The sequence below is a fragment of the Rattus rattus genome, chromosome 1 (assembly GCF_011064425.1).
Source record: "Rattus rattus isolate New Zealand chromosome 1, Rrattus_CSIRO_v1, whole genome shotgun sequence".
Lineage (NCBI taxonomy): Eukaryota > Metazoa > Chordata > Mammalia > Rodentia > Muridae > Rattus > Rattus rattus.
The window spans coordinates 263436351-263442350 of record NC_046154.1 but is presented as its reverse complement, the minus strand read 5'-3'; positions in this window follow the sequence as shown (position 1 = coordinate 263442350).

The window sequence follows — 6000 nt, the reverse complement described above, 5'->3', positions numbered from 1 at the left end:
AGGGCTGGCCCATCTGGCCTCAGTGGGAGAGGATGTGCTTAACCCTGCAGAGACTCTTTTGTGCCAGGGGTTGGGGCGGGGGGGATACCCAAGGGAGGCCCCCATCTTCTCAGAGGAGAAGGGAAGGGGAATGAATGTGGGGAGGGACTCTGTGAGGGGAGGACTGGGTGGGGACAGTGATTCGGTTGTAAAATAATAAAAATAAATTTTAAAAGGACGCATAAAGTTAAAAAGATGCCAAATCCAAATGCAGCAGTGAACAAGGAATGGGAGCTTCTAAGCCCTTCCCCCTCCTTGAGGAAATGCTGCTGGGCACAGCGCCGTGCAGATCAGGTTTAGAAAATCACAGCTGCTGTGAATTCATGAGTGCAGTCGTCCATGTCACCTCTGGAAGACGCCTTTGGTTACACACCTCTTCGGTAGCCTCTTCTGTGCTGTCTGCTCCTTCTGCCATGATGGTTCCTGAGTCTTTGGAGGCATGATACAGACGACACACTGCTGAGTAATCCACCGTCCTTTGGTGCACTTTGATCAGTCAGGATTCACTCCTGATTGCTCCAATAAGCATCATCTCTGGAGGCAGCTTAGAGCATTGTTTCCAGTTTGTATATCTTCTTGTTTCCGCAGGGCCAAATTAGAGATAGGAGAGGAAACTATATCTTTGATCATAAGAGAATAAAAAGAGGTCTTAGAAAAGGAACGCAGGGAAGACATTTAAAATGTTAATGCTCAGCAGGTAAAAGTGTACAAATGCCAGTGGGAAGCAAAGAGATATGAGAAAGGAGTGGGTGGGTGCCCATCGGCAGGATAAGCCAAAACCAAGTATGATAAAAAATGTCCTAATGAAGCACGTCACGTTGCTAATTAAAATAAAGAAAATAATTATTTAATTCGGTAGACAATAGTATGCCCTGATTTAATTGTGTTTGCACAAAACCTACTGTGAGGTAGTACCATCTGCTCAACTTCAGGAGTAAAAATGTCCCTGGGGCTGTACACACACCTTTCTGAAGATTCGAGTTCCCTTTTGGCAGACAACAACAAAGGTCAAACAATAAAAATTAATTAGACTGGGGTGTGTGATTAATTCCTTATTAATTTAATGTGCATAGAATTGCACATTTTGTGACAGTTTCTTCTCATCGCTGTGAGACAACGTGTGGGAAAAAAGCAAAGGTGGCCTAATGCATTACATATGGGCATTTAGACAATGTGTAGTTCTGGGGAGTTCTGTGACAAGAAGCGAGAAACTCCAGGTATGTCTGATATTCAGCCTGTGATCACCAGAACCTCTATACAACTGTGAATGTCACCCAACCCAACACTCATAAAATTATTTAAGACATCATTGGCTCTTTCTTCTTTTTTCTCTCTCTGCAATTTTTGTAACTGGACAACCTGTTTCTTTGGAACAAACATCGTAGATGAGATCATCTCTGCAAGGTCGAGATGGGGCATACCTCGGAGGTGGTAAATTCATCTCAGCCTTGAGTAGATGAGCGTTGACCCATCATGCACTTCTCTACTTCCTGTGTTGGTGTGGAACGAGGCTTTTAAAACAGTCTTAGTGGGAATCGCCATGCGGATGATAGACACAGATAAACTGGTGTATTAGTCAGAAGTGGGTAAGGGGATGTGGTTAGCAAGCCCATGGAACAATGAGGAAATCAGAGATGGACACCAGAATCCTGAGACATCTCTAGCATCCTCTGAATTCAAGAATGGGATGTATCAGGGCTTTTTATAAAGGAAGGCAAAACTATCAGTTAAACTTGAAGAAAGAAATATAAGGGAAATTTTCTGTCTTAGAACTAGGATATTCTAAAGGTGCTTTGTGGCCTAAAAGTTCCCAGCTAGATTCAATATTCTCTCCAAAATACCCAGGGAGAAGTTACTTAATTTTCCATCAAACTCTCATAGTCTTCCTGTTAGAGATTGGCAGGTTTCCCCACCCACCACCTGTGAAGCAAGAGCAGCTGGCGATATGAAATGGGATCATGTCTACAAACACGGAATTATTATCGTGTCAATTTCCATATCAAAACAGGCAAGGAACCCTGACGATGAAAAGCAATTAAGGAATAAGAAATTTAGTCAAAATCGAAACTCAAGCCACTAAATGAACTCTTAGAAGCTCTAGTATAGATTGACTTTTCCTACCAACATGGGGATTATCATAGGTTTGATTTTGAAAATTATATTCTTCATTTTATTTATGACACTTTTATATAATATATTGGATAAAGTTATTTCCCCTTTTCCAGTTCTCCCCCAGATCTTCCCTACTTCCCTAACCAACCAACTTTATTTTTCCCCTCTCCAAAAACTCCAACCCCCAAAATAAAAATCAAAGTAAACTTTAAAACAGAATAATAACCCTCAAGGTAGAACCTATTTTTGCCATTTTACGTAGGCGACAACTAAGGATATAAGAGATGAATGCTTTGCCTATTCAACTCTATTGAGATTACAGGCTATTCCACAGGATATAAAAATGAGGGGAAAGTGGGAATGAGAACAAAATGGATGGAACCAAAATGATTTTTGTTACAGTAAATTTAAAAAGGAACCTACCACCCCTCGCTAGTGTTGGCTCTGGTGGGCCACATGGCATCTGTAGGGTATTTTCATCTCAATCAGCAAAGTCTCTCGAACACTAAGCTCCCAATCTCCATCCCATGCTGCTGCAGGCTACTCTCTGAGCCCTGCAGCAGCTGCCCTCTTGCAACTTTCTTGCTAAGGACTCTGCGTACATTCCCAGCATCAGCCCCCTGGGGTTATAGTCACAACTCCCAGTAACCCGTTAAAATCAAAACTCAATAAGCTTGTAATTTAGCAATCAAATTTGTTTCAATAAACCCTCACCCCATAAAAAGTCCACACAATAAACTCTAAACCAATTAATATTAATGTAAAGTGCCCACCTAGATAAGACAAATTGGCCAATAAAGATCCATCCTTTATGAAATGTTCATAACTACCTGTGGCCCTTTAAGGCCACATAGATCTGGGTTGTCTTTCCATCTTGGTTCTTCTCTTTCTTTTTCTCCTCTCTCCCGTCTTAGAAAAGTTCCGTCTCTGCCTTTCTTTTTCACTGCCCAATCACAGGCCTTGCCTTATCTTGTGCCTGCCCTCACCTGCATATAGATGTAGGATGATGTCACAGGTGAGGCAGGTACAGGATAGAAGGAGGCCTGTCATTGGAGGAGAAGGAAGGATGGGCGGGAGGTAAGTTTGAAGGAAGAGGAGGAGACTAGGAGAGAGGAGAGACAGGAGGAGGAGAGGCAGAGAGGCCGTAGCAGGACAATATGGCAGGTGACGTTAAGATTTTGTTCTGTGTATTTACAGGTTGTTATCAATGTTCCTAAGGGATGGATGGTACCGGGCTTTGTATGTTTAAGTGGGCAATTATATCTTATCAGTTGGATCTAAGATTATTGTGTTGTGTGTTCTTTTATGGGAGGGTTTGAGTGTAGGAAAGTGTGCGGCTGGAATGTGTTTCCGCCAAGATATCTAGCAGGTATCTTGGGGCACCGCGGTGCGGACCGAGCGAGGTAAAAGACAACAAATACTCTTTCATTTTTTTATTTTCACAACAACATATAGACATCAACTACAGATTTGAAACCTATGAACAACTCAACCCAGGTCAAGGAGACCGATTTGAGGAACCAGGGAATTGAGTGTGGAAGGTATATGCTGGGATTTCCAAGATCTCCTGACCCTGAGGGAGGTTTTGGACAGATACGTATGAGTGACAGCAAAAGAAGATCTAGTCTACTAAGAAAGCTAAGCATTGTGGAGGGTCGACGAGGACCAGAAATAGGGAATGATCAAAGGCTCAAAGACAATGACTTGCAAAGGAAAAGGGATTTAAATCCCAGGGTCATTGGAATCTTATGCATAGGATGTGTTACTTTTGGTGTGTGTGTGTGTGTGTGTGTGTGTGTGTCCTGCATATGCTTTACTCTCTGTCATCTGTCATGCTTACTGAGGAGTTTTCCCTCTTTAAACTCTGGGTTGTTTGTTTTCATTTGCTTATTTTTACCTCACTTTTCACCCTACCTCCTACATAAAATGTATCTACTTTAATAGCTATCTCTAGGAAAATAAGGCTGTAGGAGTGATCACAGGTTCAAAATTGTCTTACATGCATTTAAAATTAATTTGGGGGTAAAAGACAGATTGGTTGAGAGGAATAAGTCCAACTGAACTGATTATGCTACAGTGACCGTAGTTCATAACAATATATTGTATACTTGACAGTTGCAGAAAGTTAGAAGTTAGTTTTAAATGTATCACCAACACTCACACAAAATAATATAATTGTTTTTGTTTGGCATTCAATAATCTACATGTGTCATATGCATCAAAATTATATTTTACTCCATGAATATATATAATTTTTGTTATATATATATATATATATATATATATATATATATATTTATACACCCTTTGGTTAGTTTCTATAAAGTCTGACACAGCTTGCAGAGGATTCTGAGGAATTCGTTTATCTAAAAGTCTCAAGGGCAAATTTAGCAAACAGGTTTGAGAAAGTGTTTCCTGATAAGTTGCAAGATGAGAAAAACCAATTGAGCCAGGCAAATTCCGTGAGCTGTGAGAAATGAAGGTGGCTAAAGCAAGCTCGATAGAGAATCAGAGTGGAAAGATCTGTATTTAAAGAGAACTTTCTGGCTGTATCAGACTCCCCTGGCATTCATTTTAGGAAATTATAAGGTATGAGGAAGATCCAGGCAGCCACCCTCCCCCATCCAAATAGAGATGATAACAGCACTTTTTCCAGAGTTGAGTGGTGTGAATGAGCCTCGGTTTGGTTGAGTGCTTGCATAACAGGCACAAGGCCCACAGTTCAGTCTTCAGCACTGAACACGCCAGATGTGTTGGTGCACAGCTGTTGTCTTAATTAGGATTCTATTAGTATGATAAGCATGGTGACACAAAGCAAATTGGGAGGGTTTATTTTAGTTTCTAAGGCCATACAAGACATGATCCATCACTGAGGGAAGTCAGAACAGAAACTAAAAGAGGCCAGGAAGCTGCAGGAAGGAGCTGATGCAGAGGCTACAGAACGACGGCTTACTGGCTTGCTCATCATGGCTTGGTCATCATACTTTCTAATAGCGCCCAGGACAACCATCCAGCAGTGCCATCACCCACAATGGACTGTGCCCTCCCACATCAATAACCACTAAGAAAGCGCACCACAGACTTGCCCACAAGCCAGTGCGGCGAAGGCATTTCCTCAATTAACGTTCCCTTTTCTAAAATGAGTCTAGTTGACAAAGGTTCTGATTCAAAGGGGTATGTTTGAGAATCAAGTTGACAAGAGGTAGATTTGTCATAGTTAGCATAAATTGGAAACTCTATGAGATGTATAGGAGATAGGTCTCTTAGGCAACCCTGGGTAGATTATCTTAATGACGTTGTTGACGTTGTTTGAGATGAGAGGTCTGACCTACTATGAGTAACAACATTCTCTGGGCTGGAATTCGAGACTATGAAAAGGAACAGTGAGACTGAGTGTTAATATCCATTGCTCTCTGCTACCTGACAATGAGTGTGGGGCGCACATCTACCCTAAGTCTGTGACACAGTGGCTTCACTGATGTGATGTGTAGAACCCTGTCCAATAGCCAGACATTTAAAAAGGAAAGTTTGCAATTTTTCAATGCCTTGAGTTTTAAGGGATATAGAGCCTTCCGTGAATATTGTTTGGGTCCTTAGTGGAATTGTGACAGGAGAGGATTCTGGTGAGAACCTAGAAACAGCAGTCCTATACCTCAAGGTGATTGTAAGGGGATTCGGGGTCTATGCCAAAGATCTTTGAGGTTCCAGATCTCTCTGACTCGTAATGAGACAGGGATCTGGGTGTTAACCATGCCATTATTGTCCTTCTGGGGTCTCAAAGAAAATTAAATGGGTCTGCAATTTAGATGTAATATCTCTACCTAGAAATAGAGTGGGGAAACTAGGTGG